This window comes from Oryctolagus cuniculus, chromosome 2, assembly GCF_964237555.1.
Source record: "Oryctolagus cuniculus chromosome 2, mOryCun1.1, whole genome shotgun sequence".
Classification (NCBI taxonomy): Eukaryota; Metazoa; Chordata; class Mammalia; order Lagomorpha; family Leporidae; genus Oryctolagus; species Oryctolagus cuniculus.
In genome coordinates this window covers 72,843,710-72,864,485 of record NC_091433.1, presented here as the reverse complement: position 1 = coordinate 72,864,485, position 20,776 = coordinate 72,843,710, and the positions used below count along the sequence as shown (strand labels likewise).

Sequence of the window (20,776 nt, the reverse complement as noted above, 5' to 3'; positions counted from 1 at the left end):
TGTCTGATGATTCTGGAGGCAAGAGCCTCACTATCATGGACTCCTCAGGCCCATCCTCCATTTGGAGTTGCTAGGGAAGAATCTGTTTAAGACTTGCCCTGGAAATTCTTGTCAAGGTGACTGGCACCCTGCTCTTTGTTCCTTGTGTCTTCAAGTGAAAACTATTAGTTTATTTTAAGAAAGCTTACTTGGGGGTTCAGAGAGATATAACAGTAAATCTCACTTTGGATTTTGCAGAGGATTTAAAATATTTTAACTACCCAGGTCATTCTGTTACCACAAAATATTTCTCTCTTTCATTTAGTAATAGATACAGATCTAACTATCATCTATCTATCTATGTTTATATATTTGAAAATGTGTGTGTGTTTGTGTGTGTGTGTGAGAGAGAGAGAGAGACAGAGACAGAGAGAGACAGAGAGAGAGATCATCCATCTGCTTGGTTACCTCAGAAGTAGCTTCAAATACCAGGGCTGGGTCCAGCCAAAACCAGGAACCTAGAGCTTCATTCAGATCTCCTACATCTGTGGCAAGAACTCAAGAACTTGGGTCATCTTGTGCTACTTCTCCCAGGCTATTAGCAAAGAGTTGGATCAAAAGTTGAACAGCCAAGACATGAACCGGCACCCATATGGGATGCTGGCATTGGAAGTGGTGACTTTACCCACTACTCCACAACATCAGGCCCTTGGTCTTTCAAAGCCACTGTATTGCAGACAAAATCAGATTTTAGAGTTACCAAATGAAACCATTGGACATCTTTACTGTGACATCAGTGACATTTCACACTGTCACCTGGGGGTTGCTCCCTCAAAGACAATGTGTGAGGATGACAGCTTTCCCTGTCATTTCTTCAACCTTGGGTGCTTGCTTGAGTTCAACCCCAGAACCACCAGTTGTCCCTGCATATAGACCTTTCAGGTAAAGTCTTTATAAAATATGCAATTACCAATTTGGTTTCTTGTCTCCATCAGGCTTATTCCATAAATGACTCCACAATTCTTTCAGAATATCTTCTTATGATTTTTCATTGATTTCCATCCTTTTTAGAAATGAAATTATATTTAGAAAAAAATTCATAAAAAATTCATGAAATTCAATTCTCTTTATATACAGAAGATCAGTTTAGCATATATTAAGTAAAGATTTCAACAGTTTGCTCCCACACAGAAACATAAAGTGAAAAATACTGTTTGAGTACTAGTTATAGCATTAAATCTCAATGTACAGCACACTAAGGACAAAGATCCTACATGAGGAGTAAGTGCACAGTGACTCCTGTTGTTGACTTAACAAATTGACACTCTTGTTTATGGCATCAGTAATCACCCTAGGCTCTTGTCATGAGCTGCCAAGGCTATGGAAGCCCCCTGAGTTCACTGACTCTGATCATTTTTAGACAAGGCCATGGTCAAAGTGGAAGTCCTCTCCTCCCTTCAGAGAAAGGTACCTCCTTCTTTGATGACCCATTCTTTCCACTGGGATCTCACTCGCGAAGATCTTTCATTTAGGTTTTTTTTCCCCCAGAGTGTCTTGGCTTTCCATGCCTGAAATACTCTCATGGGCATTTCAGCTGGATCCGCATGCCTTAAGGGCTGATTCTGAGGCCAGGGTGCTGTTAGGACATTTGCCATTCTATGGGTCTGCTGTGTATCTCACTTCCCATGTTGGATCATTCGCTCCCTTTTTGATTCTATCAGCTAGTATTTGCAGACACTATTCTTGTTTATGTGACCCCTTTGGTTCTTAGTCCTATCATTACGATCAATTGTGAACAGAAATTGATCACTGGGACTAGTGAGATGCCATTGGTACATGCCACCTTGATGGGATTGAATTGGAATCCCCTGGTATGTTTCTAACTCTACCGTTTGAGGTAAGTCAGCTTGAGCATGTCCCGAATTGCACATCTCTTCCCTCTCTTATTCCCACTCTTATATTTAACAGTGATCACTTTTCAGTTAAGTTTCAGCACTTAAGAAGAATTGTGTATTGATTACAGTATTCAACCAAAAGTATTAAGTAGAACAAACAAACAAAAATACTAAGAGGGATAACATATTAAGCTGCTCATCAACAGTCAGGGTGAGGACTGATCAAGTCACCGTTTCTCATAGTGTTCATTTCACTTTAACAGGTTTCCTTTTTGGTGCTCAGTTAGTTGTCACCTATCAAGGAGAACAAGTGGTATTTGTCCCTTTGGGATTGGTTTATTTCACTCAACATAATGTTTTCCAAATTCCTAACAGGGATCACTTTTCAGTTAAAATTTAAACACCTAAGAATAATTGTGTGTTAATTACAGAGTTCAACCAATGGTATTAGAACAAAAAAATACTAAAATGGATAAAGTATTACATTGTACATCAACCGTCAGGACAAGAGCTGATCAAGTCACTGTTTCTCATAGTGTCCATTTCACTTCAAAAAGTTTCCCCTTTGGTGCTCAGTTAGTTGTCGCCGATCAGGGAGAACATATGATATTTGTCCCTTTGGGACTGGCTTAATTCACTCAGCATGATGTTTTCCAAATTCCTCCTTCTTGTTGCAAATGACTGGGTTTCGTTGTTTTTGACTGCTGTATAGTATTCTATAGAGTCCATGTCCCATAATTTCTTTATCCAGTCTACTGTTGATGGGCATTTGGGTTGGTTCCAGGTCTTAGCTATTGTGAATTGAGCTACAGTAAACATTAATGTGCAGACAGCTTGTTTGTTTGCCAATTTAATTTCCTTTGGATAAATTCCAAGGAGTGGGATGGCTGGGTTGAATTGTAGGGTTATATTCAGGTTTCTGAGGAATCTCCAGACTGACTTCCATAGTGGCTTAACCAGTTTGCATTCCCACCAACAGTGGGTTAGTGTCCATTTTTCCCCACATACTCACCAGCATCTTCTGTTGGTAGATTTCTGAATGTGAGCCATTCTAACTGGGGTGAGGTGAAACTTCATTGTGGTTTTGATTTGCATTTCCCTGATTGCTAGTGATCTTGAACATTTTTTCATGTGTCTGTTGTCCATTTGGATTTCCTCTTTTGAAAAATGTCTATTGAGGTCCTTGGCCCATCTCTTAAGTGGGTTGTTTGTTTTGATCTTGTGGAGTTTCTTGATTTCTTTGTAGATTCTGGTTATCAACCCTTTATCAGCTGCATAGTTTGCAAATATATTTTCCCATTCTGTCGGTTGTCTCTTCACTCTCCTGACTGTTTCTTTTGCAGTACAGAAACTTCTCAATTTGATGCAATCCCAATAGTTGATTTTGGCTTTCACTGCCTGTGCTTCTGGGGCGTTTCCCAAGAAGTCATTGCAGGTACCTATATCTTGCAGGGTTTTTCCAATGCTCTCTAATAATTTGATGGTGTCAGGTCGTAGATTTAAGTCTTTAATCCATGTTGAGTGAATTTTTGTGTAAGGTGAAAGGTTGGGGTCTTGCTTCATGATTCTGCACGTGGAAATCCAATTTTCCCAGCACCATTTATTGAATAGACTGTCCTTACTCCAGGGATTGGTTATGGATCCTTGATCAAATATGAGTTGGCTGTAGATGTTTGGACTGATGTCTGGTGTTTCTATTCTGTTCCATTGGTCTATCCATCTGTTTCTGTACCAGTACCATGCTATTTTGATTACAACTGCTCTGTAGTATGTCCTGAAATCTGGTATTGTGAAGCCTCCAGCTTTGTTTTTGTTGTACAAGATTGCTTTAGCTATTCGAGGTCTCCTGTGTCTCCATATAAATTTCAGCACCATTTTTTCCAGATCTGAGAAGAAGGTCTTCGGTATCTTGATTGGTATTGCATTGAATCTATAAATTGCTTTTGGGAGAATGGACATTTTGATGATATTGTATCTTCCAATCCATGAGCATGGAAGATTTTTCCATTTCTTGGTATCCTCTTCGATTTCTTTCTTTAAGGTTTCGTAATTTTCATCATAGAGATTTTTAACGTCCTTGGTTAAGTTTATTCCAAGGTATCTGATTGTTTTTTGTAGCTATTGTGAATGGGATTGATCTTAGAAGTTCTTCCTCAGCCATGGCATTGTCTGTGTATACAAAGGCTGTTGATTTTTGTGCATTGATTTTATACCCTGCTACTTTGCCAAACTCTTCTATGAGTTCCAATAGTCTCTTAGTAGAGTTCTTTAGGTCCCCTAAATAAAGAATCATATCATCTGCAAAGAGGGATAGTTTGAGTTCTTCCTTACCAATTTGTATCCCTTTAATTTCTTTTTCTTGCCTAATAGCTCTGGCTAGAACTTCCAGAACTATATTGAATAGCAGTGGTGACAGTGGACATCCCTGTCTGGTACCAGATCTCAGTGGAAATGCTTCCAACTTTTCCCCATTCAATAGGATGCTGGCCGTGGGTTTTTCATAGATAGCTTTGATTGTATTGAGGAATGTTCCTTCCATACCCAGTTTGCTTAGACTTTTCATCATGAATGGGTGTTGTATTTTATCAAATGCTTTTTCGGCGTCTATTGAGATAATCACATGGTTTTTCTTCTGCAGTCTGTTAATGTGGTGTATCACATTGATTGTTTTGCGCACATTAAACCATCCCTGCATACCAGGGATAAATCCCACTTGGTCTGGGTGGATGATCTTTCTGATGTGTTGTTGCATTCTATTGGCGAGAATTTTATTGAGGATTTTTGCATCTATGTTCATCAGGGATATTGGTCTGTAATTCTCTTTCAATGCTGCATCTTTTTCCAGCTTAGGAATTAAGGTGATGCTGGTTTCATAGAAAGAATTTGGGAGGACTCCCTCTTTTTCGATTGTTCTGAATAGTTTAAGAAATGGGATTAGTTCTTCTTTAAATTTCTGGTAGAATTCAGCAGTGAATCCATCTGGTCCTGGGCTTTTCTTTGTTGGGAGCGCCTTTATTACTGTTTCAATTTCTGTCTCAGTTATGGGTCTGTTTAGGTTTTCTATGTCTTCCTGGTTCATTTTAGGTAGGTTGCATGTGTCCAGGAATCTATCCATTTCTGATAGGTTTCCCTGTTTGCTGGCATACAAATCCTTGTAGTAATTTCTGATGATTCTTTTTATTTCTGTGGTGTCTGTTGTTACGTTTCCTTTTTCATCTCTGATTTTATTGATTTGCGTCTTTTCTTTTTTTAGTTAGTTGGGCCAATGGGGTATCAATTTTGTTTATTTTTTCAAAAAACCAGCTCCTCATTTGGCTGATTTTTTGGAATGTTTTTCTTGATTCAATCCTGTTGATTTCTTCTCTGATTTTAATTATTTCTCTTCTCCTACTAGATTTGGGTCTGGTTTGCTGTAGGTTTTCTAGATCCTTGAGGTGAATTGAAAACTCATCTATTTGGTGCCTTTCCAATTTCTTGATGTAGGCACCTATTGATATAAACTTTCCTCTTAACACTGCTTTTGCTGCGTCCCATAAGTTTTGGTATGTTGTGCTGTTATCCTCATTTACTTCCAGAAAATTTTTGATTTCTCTTTTAATTTCTTCTATGACCCATTGTTCATTCAGGAGCATGTTGTTCAATCTCCATGTGTTTGCGTATGCTCTAGGGATTCCTGCGTTGCTAATTTCCAACTTCATTCCTTTATGGTCTGAGAAGCTGCATGGTATGATTCTAATTCTTTTGAATTTGCTGAGACTTGCTTTATGGCCTAGTATGTGGTCAATCCTAGAGAATGTTCCATGTACTGCTGAGAAGAATGTAAAATCTTTAGCTGTAGGATTGAAAGTTCTGTAGATATCTGTTAGATCCATTCGGGCTATAGTGTCGTTTAAATCTACTGTATCCTTGTTGATCTTCTGTCCTGTTGATCAGTCTATTTCTGAGGTTGGGGTATTGAAGTCCCCCAGTACTATTGTATTGGGGTCTAAGTTTCCCTTTAAGTCCCTTAACAAATCTTTTACATAAACCAGTGCCCTGTAGTTAGGTGCATATACATTGATAATTGTTATATCTTCCTGTTGAATTGATCCCTTAATCATTATATAGTGCCCCTCTTTGTCTCTCCTAACAATGTTTGTGGTAGTTTATGTTGTCCGATATTAAGATGGCTACTCCCGCTCTTTTTTCATTTCTGTTGGCATGGTATATCTGTTTCCAGCCTTTCACTTTCAGTCTTTCTGCATCTTTGTTGGAAAGATGTTTCTTGTAAGCAGCAAATAGATGGGTTTTGTTCCTTAAGCCAATCAGCCAATCGGTGTCTTTTAACTGGACAGTTCAGGCCATTAACATTCAATGTGACTACTGATAAGTAGTAGCTTTGCCCTGCCATTTGCCAAAGATATTTTCTGATATATGTTTTGAACTTCGTGTGATCTTTTGCTGTGACGTTTCCTTCCTTTACCTTCTTTCATATTGATGACCGTGTTTCTGTGTTTCTGTGTGTAACACATCTTTAAGCATCTGTTGCAGGGCTGGACGAGTGGCCACAAAGTCTTTCAATTTCTGTTTGTTGTGAAAGGTCTTTATTTCACCTTCATTCACAAATGAGAGCTTTGCAGGATATAATATTCTGGGCTGGCAGTTTTTTTCTCTTAGTACCTGGGCTATAGCTCGCCATTCCCTCCTAGCTTGTAGAGTTTCTGATGAGAAGTCAGCTGTGTGTCTGATTGGAGATCCTCTGAGAGTAATCTGACGTTTCTCTCTTGCACATTTTAGGATCTTTTCTTTCTGTTTCACTGTGGAGAGTTTAATTACAACGTGTCGTGGTGAGGATCTCTTTTGGTCGTGTTTATTAGGGGTTCTGTGAGCTTCCTGTACTAGGATATCTTTGTCCTTCTCCAAACCTGGGAAATTTTCTGCTAATATTTCACTAAAAAGGCCTTCTAATCCTTTCTCCCTCTCCATCCCTTCAGGAACTCCTAGAATCCAAATGTTGGGTTTTTTAATAGTATCCTGAAGATTCCTGACAATATGTTTTAGATTTCTAATTTCCTCTTCTTTTCTTTGGTCTGACTGTATCCTTTCCTGTTCTCTGTCTTCTAAGTCTGATATTCTCTCTTCTGCTTCACCATTCTGTTTGTAAGGCTCTCTATTGTGTTTTTCATTTGATCTATTGAATTCTTCACTTCAGTCACTATCACAGTTTCCTGTTGTACTAGTTGTTTCGTTTCATTTTGATTCCTCCTTAATATTTCATTTTCACGAGAGAGGTTTCTATCTTGTCCATTAAGGATTTCTGTAGTTCAAGAATTTGTTTTTGAGAACTTCTTAATGTTCTTATCAATTTTTTGAGATCTGCTTCTTGCATTTCTTCTATCTCATCATCTTCATAATCTTGAATGGGGTGTCTTTTTCATTTGGGGGCGTCATGGTGACTTCCTTGTTTTTATTACCTTGGTTTTTGCGTTTGTTATTTGACATATTGGAGATATTTGGTTTCTTCACTGTGGTGCTTTTTCTTGTTATACTATGACTCTAGATTAAGTGGACTGTTTTTGATGGAGCCTTAAAGGCTTGAGATGGGTGTGGCCTGAGAGCTCTGTTTGGTGTGCCAAAGGTGAAACTCCCAAGTTAGGCATGGTAGATCTCTCTCTCTCTCTTTCTTTGATTCAAAAGGGAAGTAATTCTGCACAGCTGAACGAAGTTTGAGGTAGTTAGCAGGCAAATGATATACCCACAGGAGCCAGAGATAGGAAGCTCTTTTCCAAGGACCACATCTGGAATCTGTTCTGCCCTCAGAGTGGGCTCAGATTCTCCTTCAGTCTCCCACTGGGTTGCCAAAGTTATGGAATTGTAGCGTCTCTGGAGAGTACTCACATGAATTCCGTGAGTTCTCTCCCCCCACCGTCTCTTTTTTCACAGTCTCAGTTCAGTAGCACCATAAATTTACTAGGTCCTAATCTCCTGTTAATTTGCCCCACCCAGAGTCAGGTTTTTCTGCTAGGCTCAGGGCCGGTGCAGACCTGAGGTCGCTCTGCTTATGACGTATGTCCAAGATGGCGCCTGCTCTTTGTCTTGCTTGCCCTTGAGAGGTGAGCGGAGAGAGAGAAACCCGTGTCCATACCAGTCACCTTTTTTTTTTTCTCTCTCTCTCTCTCTTCCAGTTAGCCTGGTGAACTTCCCCCCCCCCGGGGGGGTCGTTCCCTCTAGTCTCCTCTTTCCACTTGCCTGCCGGTGTCTCGGGCTATTGAGGTTCGGCTCACCTCACATTCCAGTGCTGGTGTGTTGAGTCTGCCGCTGGTGTCCCTAACTGTGCGCTCCCATGCTCTCCACACAGGTCCACTGTGAATCACTCGTTCCAGAAGAGTTTCTTCTGCTGTTTCCTCCCCTACTCTTCCTTGAACCTGCAGTATCTCCACTTTTATTAAGCTATCTCTCCCCGGACTATCAGTGTGCTCCCTTCCTATTCTGCCATCTTGCCTCCTCTCTCCAGATTTTTGTTTTATATATATATATATATATATATGCCTGTACATGTAAACATTTTTATATATAATTCTTATATATTTACTTTCTCTATGTTCAAATATTAGTAACACATATTATCTGGAGTCTTGATTTCATGTATTTAAAATTCATGTGCACATTAATGTATGTATTTATTTTTAGGAGCAGAGAGGCACAAACATATCTCATCTGCAGGTTCACTCCTCAAAGTGCTACAATGGCTGGCTATGGTCAAGGCTGAAGGCAGGAGTTAGGGACTCAATCCAGGTCACATATATGGGTGGCAGAGACCCAACTGCAAGAGACAAATTCTGTTGCCTCCCAGGTAATGTATTAATAAGGAGCTGGGACTGGAAGTGGAGCCTGCATGCCAAAACATACACTTGAAAATGGGATATGGTCATCTAAATTGTTATGCTAAAGACTTTTCCCCTGGGGCCTGCACCACGGCTCACTAGGCTAACCCTCCGCCTGTGGCGCCAGCACCCTGGGTTCTAGTCCCAGTTGGGGCACTGGATTCTGTCCCAGTTGCTCCTATTCCAGTCCAGCTCTCTGCCGTGGCCCGGAAAGAAAGTGGAGGATGGCCCAAGTACTTGGGCCCTGCACCCACATGGGAGACCAGGAGGAAGCACCTGGCTCATGGCTTCGGATAGGTGCGGTGGTGCACGGCCCGCAGTGCGCCGGCCATAGCGGCTATTTGGGGGGTGAACCAACAGAAGGAAGACCTTTCTGTCTCTCTCTCACACTGTCTTAACTCTGCCTGTCAAAAGAAAAAAAAAAAACTCTTCCCCTGACAAGATTGAATTTTATCTGCTGCTGCCTTATTTCTGACCATCACATTTACTAGCAGCTGATATTTCACTGGATAGATGTGTTCTTTGATGTCATTGATTCATTCAAGTGGGCTGGAAAAGTAGATTACCTCTATTTTTTTTCACTAGACAGTAATACCATGAACAACTTCCTGCATATACCTTTCTTCTTGTTTATACTTAGAAGGCCCCACAGAACGATTTCTATATAAAAGTGTTGCATAAACTTATGCAGAGTTGTTCTCCAAAGAGATTGTGTGTGTTCAGCTCTTCTTTTTTTTAATTTTTTAATTTTTTAATTTTTTGTTTAGTAAATATAAATTTTCAAAGTACAGTTAATGGATTACAATGGCTTCCCCCCGCCATAGTTTCCCTCCCACTCACATCCCTCCCATCTCCTGCACCCTCTCCCATTCCATGAACATCAAGATTCATTTTCAATTATCTTTATATACAGAAGATCAATTCAGTATGTATTAAGGAAAAATTTCATCAGTTTGCACCCACACAGAAACACAAAGTGTAAAATACTGTTTCAGGACTAGTTATAGCATTACTTCACATTGGACAACACATTAAGGACAGATCCCACATGAGAAGTAAGTACACAGTGACTCCTGTTGTTGACTTAACAATTTGACACTCTTGTTTATGGCGTCAGTAATCTCCCTAGGCTCTAGTCATGAGTTGCCAAGGCTATGGAACACTTTTGAGTTCTCCGACTTCTATCTTGTTCCGACAGGGTCATAGTCAAAGTGGAAGTTCTCTCCTCCCTTCAGAGAAAGGTACCTCCTTCTTTGATGGCCCTGTTATTTCCACTGGGATCTCACTTGCAGAGATCTTCCATTTAGGTCTTCCTTTTTTTTGCCAGAGTGTCTTGGCTTTCCATGCCTGAAATACTCTCATGGGCTCTTCAGCCAGATCCGAATGCCTTAAGGGCTGATTCTGAGGCCAGAGTGCTATTTAGGACATCTGCCATTCTATGAGTTTACCGTGTATCCCGCCTCCCATGATGTATCATTCTCTCCCTTTTTGAATCTATCAGCTCGTATTAGCAGACACTGGACTTGTTTGTGTGATCCCTTTGACTCTTAGACCTATCAGTGTGATCAATTGTGAACTGAAATTGATCACTTGGACTAGTGAGATGGCATTGGTACATGCCACCTTGATGGGATTGTATTGGGATCCCCTGGCATGATTCTAACTCCACCATTTGGGGTAAGTCCGATTGAGCATGTCCCAAATTGTACATCTCCTCCCTCTCTTATTCCCACTCTTATATTTAACAGGGATCATTTTTCAGTTAAAATATAAACACCTAAGAATAATTGTGTGTTAATCACAGAGTTCAACCAATAGTACTAGAACAAAACAAAGGGAAAATACTAAAATGGATAAAGTATTACATTGTACATCAACAGTCAGGACAAGATCAGCTCTTCTTTCTATCCAATTCTGCTTATTATCCTGTTGAGATTTTTTAGCTTTCTATTTTGATATAGTTATAGATTCACAGGAAATTGCAAGAAATGTACAACCTTCATTTAGTCTCTCCCAATGTTAATATCCTGCACTTGCAAATTTTGATAAGACTGTGTCAACAAAACCAAGAACTTTACATTTGCAGAATATGCAGAGCTTTTCCATATTTGACCATGAATGCAACTGTGTGCTGTGTGTGTGTGTGTGTGTGTGTGTGTGTAGCTTCATGTAACTTTGTCACATGTAGCTTCAGGTGACTAACACCACTATTTAGATACTTTTTAACCCAAGATTCTTCTTATTACTCATTTACAGCCACGCCATATCTCCTCCTCCATCCTTAATCCCTTGCAACAGCTAATCTTGTTTTCCACTTCTATAAATTACATTATTTCATGATTTTCAAGTAAGTGAAAAATTATATCTATCCTATTGAGATTGTTTGCCCCCTCTATGTGTAACATCCTTGATGCTAATCCTTGTTGTTTCATGTGTCACCCTTTTATACCCTCTATCAATGAGTTGTAGTCTATGGGATGCATGTGTCACCAGCCCATATCCCCTTTCCTTATACACTATCTATTTTCCTCCCCTGTTTATGAGTTGGAAATAATTAATAGCATTAAAATATCCATGCCACCCAAAACAACATATATAGTCCATGCAATCTTCATCAAAATTTCAATGGTGGGGCAGACATTGTGGTGCAGGGGGTTAAACTAGCACTGGAGATGCCTGTATCCCATATCAGAGTGCTGTGGGTCAAGTCTTTCCTCCTCTTTGAACCTAGCTTCCTGCTAATGCATTTGGGAAACAGCAGTGATGGTTCAATGACCTTGGTTACTCACATGGGACTAGATGGAGTTCCAGACTCCTGGATTTAGCATGACTCAGGCCTGTGTGTGTGTGTGTGTGTGTGTGTGTCTCCCTCCCTCCATGTCACTGTGACTTTCAAATAAACAATGAACAAAAATAGTTTTAAAAATATATGTGGCGGCCAGCGCTGCGGCTCACTAGGCTAATCCTCCGCCTTGTGGTGCCAGCACACCGGGTTCTAGTCCCGGTCGGGCGCAGGATTCTGTCCCGGTTGCCCCTCTTCCAGGCCAGCTCTCTGCTGTGGCCAGGGAGTGCAGTGGACGATGGCCCAAGTGCTTGGGCCCTGCACCCCGTGGGAGACCAGGATAAGTACCTGGCTCCTGCCTTCGGATCAGCACAGTGCACCGGCCGCAGCGTGCTGGCTGCGGCGGCCATTGGAGGGTGAACCAACGGCAAAGGAAGACCTTTCTCTCTGTCTCTCTCTCTCACTGTCCACTCTGCCTGTCAAAAAATAAAAAAAAAATTTTTTTTAAATATGTGTGGCACTCTTCACTGAACTAGAGAAAAAAATCCTAAAACTCATTTAAAACCACAAAAGATCCTGGATAACCAAAACAATCTTAAGTATAAAGAACAAGACTAGAGGTATCAGAACACTTGATCTCAAAAGATAACTACAAGCCACAGTAATAAAAATAGCAGGGTACTAGCATAAAAAACTGAATTTCAGATCAATGGAACAAAATAACCACAAAACAATCCCATGTATCTACAGCCAACTGATCTTTGGCAAAAGAGCCAAAAATATATACTGGAGAAAGGTCAATCTCATTAACAAATCATGCTGGAAAACTGGATTTCCATATGCAGAAGGATGAACTTAGATTCTTGTCTTTCACTTTATAAAAATAGTACTCCAGGGAGCCGGCACTGTCGTGTAGTAGGTTAATCCTCCACCTGCCGCACCAGCATCCCATATGGGTGCCGGTTCTAGTCCCGTCTGCTCCTCTTCCAATCCAGCTCTCTTGTTATAGCCTGAGAAAGCAGCAGAAGATGGCCCAAGCGCTTTGGCCCCTGCACCCATGTGGGAGACCCAGAAGAAGCACCTAGCTCCTGGCTTCAGATCAGATCAGCTCAGCTCTGGCCATTGCAGTCATCTGGAGAGTGAACCAGCAGATGGAAGACCTTGACCTTTCTCTCTGTCTTTCCTTCTCATTGTCTGTAACTCCACCTCTCAAATAAATAAATAAATAAAATCTTTTTTTAAAAAAAAATACTCCAAATAAATTAAATACCTAGATATAAAACCAGAAACTATGAAACAAATAAAATTATATCAAACCATTGAACTTCTAAATAGTCAAGTAAATAACCAACACAATGAAGAGAAATCTGACAGAATGGGAAAAATAGTACTGAAATATCTGTAATATATTATGAATACAACAACTCAACAGTAGAAAAGCAATTAATTTGATTAATCAATGGACAAATGATTGGGATAGACAGTTCTCAAAAGAAACAGAATTGTCCCATATGAAAAATTCTAATTACAGAAATGCAAATTAAACCCAAAATGAAATATTCTCTCAGTTAGAATGACTATAATCAAAAACACAAAGATAAGAAATGCTGCTGAAGATGCAAAGAAAGGAGAGCTCTTATCTACTGTTGACAGCAGTATAAATTAGTAAAACCACTTTGGAAAACACATGAGACATTACTTAAAAAAAATAACTAAAACTAGCACCAGAATATAACTCAGCTATCCCACCCCTGCATATATATATCCAAAGGAAACAAAATTAAATATCAAAGAGACATCTGTACTACCATGTTTATTCAGCACTATACACAACAGTCAAGACACAGAATCAACCAAGATGTCCATTGAAAAAGCAATGGTAAACACAATGAGGTATATATACATGAAGAATTTTATTCAATCTAAAACAGAATAAAACTGTCATTTGCAGGAACAGGGATGGAAATCTAGGACATTATGTTAAGAAAAATAAACCAGTCCCAGAAAGGGAAATACTAAATAGTTTCAGTGATAATTGAAAACTAAAAATAGTTACTTTTATGTAAGTAGTGAGTAAAACAAGGATTACCCGAGTCTAGGAAATCTAGTAGAGGAGGATAGAGAGAGGCTGGTTACCAGATACAAAAACACAGTGAGATAAGAGGAATAAATTCTGGTGTTCTACATCACAGCAGGGTGATTCCCGTTAACACTAACTTATTAAATGTTTTAAAATATCTAAAAGAGAAGATTTCCAGTATTCTCCATACAAAGAAATAATAAATATCTGAGGTGAGATATTCTAATGGTCCTAATTTGATTATTATATATGTTATATATATATATATATATATCAAACAATAATACTGAATGCTTTAAGAATGTACAAGTATTTTGTGTCCATATTAAATTAGTAATAACAACATTTTTAAATGACTTACGCACTAAGACCAGGTGGAATTTATCCCAGGATTGAAAGCTGGCCCAACATTTAAAATCAAATTAACATCATCTAATACCTCAACAAGGTAAAGAAAAAAAAAAAAAAAACACTACATGACCTATAAATACATACAGAAAAGCCATTTGACCAAGTCCAAATAAATTCGCGCTTATAAATTCCAGAAATTAGTATTATAAGGAGAATTTCTTCAACTTGATAAAGACTATCTATCAAAAAACCCAAGTACAGCTCTCTTCATTCTCACAGATGAGAATAAAGATTTTCTACTAACATAAAGAACCAGGTAGGCCGGCTCCGCGGCTCAATAGGCTAATCCTCCGCCTTGCAGCGCCAGCACACCGGGTTCTAGTCCCGGTCAGGGTGCCGGATTCAGTCCTGGTTGCCCCTCTTCCAGGCCAGCTCTCTGCTGTGGCCTGCGAGTGCAGTGGAGGATGGCCCAAGTGCTTGGGCCCTGCACCTGCATGGGAGACCAGGAGAAGCACCTGGCTCCTGGCTTCGGATCGGCACAATGCGCCAGCCGCAGCACGCTGGCCAAGGCAGCCATTGGAGGGTGAACCAACGGCAAAAGGAAGACCTTTCTCTCTCTCTCTCTCTCTCACTGTCCACTCTGCCTGTCAAAAAAAAAAAAAAGAACCAGGTGAGGATTTCCCCTCCCACCATTTCTTTTTAACATTGTGATGGGAGTCCTAGCTACTACAGGAAGACAATAAAATAAAATAAATAGTGAACAAATTAAAAACAACAAAACTATTTTGTTTGCTTAAGAATACATTATTGTATATAGAAAATTCAAAATTGTTGGAGGAATAAACATTCAAATCTCCTGGAACTAATAGGCAATTACAGTAATATTGCAGGATACAACAATGAACAAGTGGAGTAGGAAACTGAAAACACAGTAACATTTATATTAACATTCCAAAAAATGAAATACTTAGGTATAAATCAAATACATACAATATCTATGAAGAAAACTACAGAACTCTGATAAATGAAATTGAAGAACAATCAAATAAAAAGAGACAGATTCTACATTCATAGAAAGGAAGCTTTACTATATTTAAGATAACAGTTTATCTCTCAACTTAATCTGTGGATCTAATGCAGTATCAATCAAAAGCCTAGCACGCTGGGTTCTGTTGGTGGTGTTATATCAACAAACTGATTCTAAAGGTTATATGGAGGGGTCAGAGCTGTGACATAGTAGGATAAGCCTCCCTCTGCAGCGCCAGCATCCCATATGGGTGTCAGTGCCTGTCCAGCCATCTCCTCTTCCAATCCAGCTTTCTTCTATGACCTGGGAAAGCAACAGATGATGTCCAAGTGCTTGGGCCCCTGGAAGAAGCTCCCGGCTCCTAGCTTCAAATTGATCCAGCACTGGTCCTGCGGTCATCTAGGGAGTGAACCAGCAGATGTAATAACTTTCTCTCTCTGTCTCTCCCTCTCTCTGCAGCTTACCTCTCAAATCAATAAATAAAATCTTTTAAAAATTATATATATATATATATATATGGAGAAGCAAAAGATCCAGAATATTCAACAGACTATTGAAGGATAAGAACAAAATTGGACTGGCTCTACCTGATTATCATTTAAACTTACTGTAATCAGTGTGGTATTAATCCAAGAACAGTCAATTTGATCAATAGAGAAGAACAGATAAATCAGAAATAGACACACATAAATATATTTGATAGATCTTCAATGAAGAAGAGTAGACAAGACACAGGAGCCTCCATCAGAAGAGAGTGCACTGCTAGGTATCTCTAGCCAGCACTTTGTATTAGAGGGTACAAGTAATTCTGCAAGCTAGCCATCACGTAGGCACAGCAACACATTAATCAAAGCCCACCATATGAACTGGAAAAAACAAACCCTATGTTCTAGGACAAGAGACAGCAAGTTGATCCCTATCATGCAGAACAAGGATTGGAATCTTGTTTACAATCTTGAGCTCCCAAAATCAGCATTCACCATTAGTTACAGTTTACCCACCCTGCTGCCTTCTGCCACCACATTCTGTTGCCCTCATCCAGCCTGCATAGGCAGAGACAAAACTGCAGCCATGTCCTACTCCAGGGGGCTGTGGCCCCTCTGATAACACTTAGGCAGTATCCTCTACAAAGAAGCATAAGCAATATAATGAAGAAAATATTTTTCAACAGATGGCAGTGAAACAACTGGACAAACAAAAAAAATAAATCATTCTAGTCACAGATCTCACATCATCCATGAAAATTAACTCTAAATGAATCATAAACCTAACCGCTAAATACAAAATTATAAAAACTCATAAGTGATTACTATAGGAGCAAATCTCGATCATTTTGACCAAGGACACAATTCAGGAAAGAATGTATTGATAGCTGAACTTTAATAAAATTAAAAATCTCTGCTAGAGAGAAATGTCAAGAAAATAAAAAGGGAAGACATAGACTGGCAGAAAATATTTCTAAGATATATTTTATGAAGAGCTGTTACTTGGGGCCAGCACTGCTACTTGATGCCTCTGCCTGTGACACCAGCATCCTTATGGGCAATGGTTTGTGTCCTGGTTGCTCCTCTTCCAACGCAGTTCTCTGCTATGGCCTGGGAAATCAGAGGAAGATGACCCAAGTGTGCAGTCCCCTGCAACCATGTTGGGGACCTGGAAGAAGCCCCAGGCTCCTGGCGTGAATCAGCCCAGCTCCGGCCATTGCAGCCATTTGGGGAGTGAACCAGTGGATGGAAGACCTTTCACTCTGTCTCTCCCTCTCTGTGTCTGTAACTCTATCTCTCAAATAAATAAATAAATCTTTTTTTTTTAAAAAAAGAGCTGTTACTCAAAATAGAGAAAGAAATCTTAAAGCTCAACAATATGAAAAAATCCATTCAGAAAGCAGCCAAAGTCTAACAGACAATTGCAGGAGATACACAGATGTCAGTCATATGAAAAGATGCTTTAGGCCAGTGCCGTGGCTCACTTGGCTAATCCTCTGCCTGCGGTGCCAGCACCCCAGGTTCTGGACCCAGTTGGGGCGCCGGTTCTGTCCCAGTTGCTCCTCTTCCGGTCCAGCTCTCTGCTGTGGCCCAGGAGGGCAGTGGAGGATGGCCCGGGTGCTTGGTCCCCTGCACCCATGTGGGAAGCCGGAAGGGATCACTTGGCTCCTGGCTTCGGATCGGCGCAGCACGCCGGCCATGGCAGCCGTTGAGGGAGTGAACCAATGGAGAGAAGACCTTTCTCTCTGTCTCTCTCTCTCACTGTCTAACTCTGCCTGGCCAAAAAAAAAAATGCTTTAGGGGAAGGTTTTTAGCCTAGAAGTTTTGATGCCTACGACCCATATCAGAGTACCTGAGTTTGATACCAGACTCTGGTTATGGCTCCTGACGTTAGTGTCCTGCTAATGTAGATCCTGATATGCAGTGGATGGCTACAGTAATTGAGTTTCTGCTACCTTAGTGGAGTCCTAGATTGAATTAATGTCTCCCATCCCAGACCACTTAAGGCATATGAGGAGTATCAGTCGATGTGAGCTCTGTTTGTCAGTTTGTCTCTAACTTTCTTTGTCTCTCAAATATAATACATTATCTCTATAAATAGAAGCTATACAAGTGCATGCACACAGAGAAAGGGTGTGTGCTAACTGCACTAAGAGAATACATTGCTTTGACTGGGCTTCTCCTTGATTCCTCACAACTCACTGAATAACCCTCACTTTACAACCGAGAATATAGAGGTTAAACATTTTCCAAGTTCAGATTGCAGGTCAGTGGGGGTGCCTATATTTAAGCCCAGGAAGTCTGACTCCTGAGAACCATGATCTTTCTTCTTTTTCTTTTTTTAAGATTTATTTATTGGGGCCGGCAGTGTGGCTTAGTGTGCTAAGCTGACACTTGCAACACCAGCATCCCATATGGGCACAAGTTCAAGTCCTGGCTGCTATACAACTGCTAGGGTTGGGCTGATCTAAAGCCAGGTGCCTGGAGTTTCATCTGCGTTTCCCATGTAGGTACAGGAGCCCAAGCACTTGGGTCATTCTCCACTGCTTTCCCAGGCCACAAGCAGAGAACTGGATCAGAAGAAGAACAGCCAGGACATGAACCAGTGCCCATATGGGATGCCAGCACCACAGCAGAGGCTCAGCCTACTCTACCACAGAGCTGGGCCTGGGACTCTTTCTTAGATACCAGTTGTAAATGGCATCATTCTCCTTTTACAATTGTTTATCAGTCATGTACACAAATAAGAAAATGGACAGAGACTCAGACAGAAATTGCTGCGCTCCAAATTCCCAAATCATGTAGTTATAACCACTGCATTGCAAAAATAAAAATAAAAAAAAATAAAAAATAAAAAAACCACAAAACTTAGTGTTTGCTTATTTACTTGCTCAACCATGAGGACTAAGACTTTACCTTTTCATGTCTCCAAAAGGCCTGCATTTCTTCCAATGTGTTTCATCTAATTTGAGTTAATGAAGGAACCACTGAAGGCTGACTTGCTCTGCCTCTCTAATTCGAGATTTCATTATTTGCCAACTCCCCCACCCTAGTGTGGCAACCCTTTTGGTTTGACAATCAGCTTAAAATCTGCTGAGGCCTGAAGAAATCTTATAATTCCTCTTTGGTGACAACAGTCATTTCATATAATGAATTTAAACTGAAATGTGACACTGTGACCATGATCATCATGTCTTGTACATTTCTCTGATTGGTAGCTAAAATGGATGGTATTAGTAATGACCCTGCAGCTTCCCTTAAGGCAATCCTATGGGAAGGAGGATAATTTAGACTCGTTCCCAACCAATCTTCTCACAAAACCAAAGGGAGAAAATTGTGTAGACATATGGAATCACACAAAATACTTAACAGCAACTCAAAAATTATATATTTGGAAATGCCTTACCAGCTCATTAAAAGTACATACTTCAGATATTTCCTCATTTCTAATAAGGACACATCGCATTAAACATCTGCAAAGTCATTGTGCTTATAGATTTCAGAGATGTTAAGATAGCTTCACTTAACAATAAAGTAGCATTTGAGATTTACTGAGGAGTCATAACTAGAAAAATAATTTTTCATGAATTAATAACCTATTCTACAATAATTAAGCTTCCAAGATGATTACATTTAAATCCATCCTCACAAATTTCTCCTTTTAGAATTTTTTTGTTTATTCCAGGAGTGAAGATTAGTTTAATAATGAAAAAAAATAATTCATCACATTATCAGACTAAGAAAAAAACATATTTATCATCCGAATTGATGTACAAACATCATCTAGTAAAATTAAAAATTAACAACTATTCTTAATTTTTAAAAAGCACAAGAACAGAAATAAACTTTCTCTGATAAACAGCATCTACAAAAACTACACAACTAGGGGCCAGAGCTGTGGCATGGCAGGTAAAGCCACCACCTGCAGTGCTGGCATCCCATACGGGCACTGGTTCGAGTCCCAGTTACTCCACTTCTGATTCAGCTCTCTGCTATAGCCCAGCAAAGCAGCAGATGATGGCCGAAGTCCATGGGAAACCCAGAAGAAGCTCCTGGCTTCAGATCAGCACAGCTCCAGCCATTAGGGCCATCAGATGGAACCAGAAGATGAAACCCCCCATCCCACCCCCACCTCTGTAACTCTACCTTTCAAATAAATAAATATAAAATAAATTAAAATAAAAACTCTACAATTAGTATCATAATAAATGATCAAAGACTGAAAGCTTCCCCCTAGGATTAGAAAGAAGTCAAGGGGGCCAGCGCCGTGGCTCACTAGGCTAATCCTCCGCCGCCTTGCGGCGCCGGCACACCGGGTTCTAGTCCCAGTTGGGGCACTGGATTCTGTCCCGGTTGCCCCTCTTCCAGGCCAGCTCTCTGCTGTGGCCAGGGAGTGCAGTGGACGATGGCCCAAGTGCTTGGGCCCTGCACCCCATGGGAGACCAGGATAAGTACCTGGCTCCTGCCATCGGATCAGGGCGGTGCACCAGCTGCAGCGCACCGGCCGCGGCGGCCATTGGAGGGTGAACCAACAGCAAAAGGAAGACCTTTTTCTCTGACTCTCTCTCTCTCACTGTCCACTCTGCCTGTCAAAAAAAGAAGAAGAAGAAAGAAGTCAAGGGTACGCACTTTCACCACTGCTATTCGACGATGTTCTAGAGAGTTTCATATGGCAAGAGTAACAACTTAAAGCTGTCCAGTTCAGAAATGAAGAAATAAAGCTGCTATAGATATAAGTCCATACTCTGAAAAGCCTATGAAATCTACAAAAACTATTGGAAGGAACAAGCTCTGCAAGAACAAAGAATACATTAATCAAACAATCAACTATATTTAATTTTTAAAAAAGATTTATTTATTTTGAAAGACAGAGTTAGAGAGAGAGCGACACAGGGAGAAAACTTCTATCCACTGGTTTACTCATCAGATGGCCACAATGGCTAGGGTTGGCCAAAGCCAGAAGCCAGGAATTACATTCCAGTTGCCCACGTGGGTGGCAGGGACCCAGATACTTGGGCCATTCTCTGGTGCTTTCCCCAGGCCATTGTCAGGGAGCTGGATCAGAAGTGAAGCAGCAGGGACATGAACCAGCACCCAAATGGGATGTCAACATTGCAGGCAGCAGCTTTACCCACTATGCCACAATGCTGGACTCTCAATTATATATCTCAGTATGCTAGCAACTTCTGGAAACAAAATTTTTTCCATGTCATTTATGACAGTATTAAACATATGAAACAAGGATAAACCTAACAAAAATATGTAACACCTGTATACTGCAAACTATAAATAATGCTGAGAGAAATTAAAGATC

General features: G+C 40.3%; 1 protein-coding gene across 2 annotated transcripts in view; it reads right to left on the bottom strand.

The window, feature by feature from the left end:
- Window positions 1-20,776, bottom strand: part of LOC100339452 (disintegrin and metalloproteinase domain-containing protein 20) — a 36,210-nt gene that overhangs the window by 14,661 nt on the left and 773 nt on the right. Inside the window, exon 2 of one of the 2 annotated variants that reach the window (XM_008251126.3) lies at window positions 950-1,042. The exons of the other annotated variant lie outside the window; for it this stretch is intronic. The gene's annotated coding sequence lies outside the window, so the exon portion shown is untranslated. The remainder of the gene's footprint in view (window positions 1-949; window positions 1,043-20,776) is intronic. 2 annotated transcript variants of the gene reach the window in all.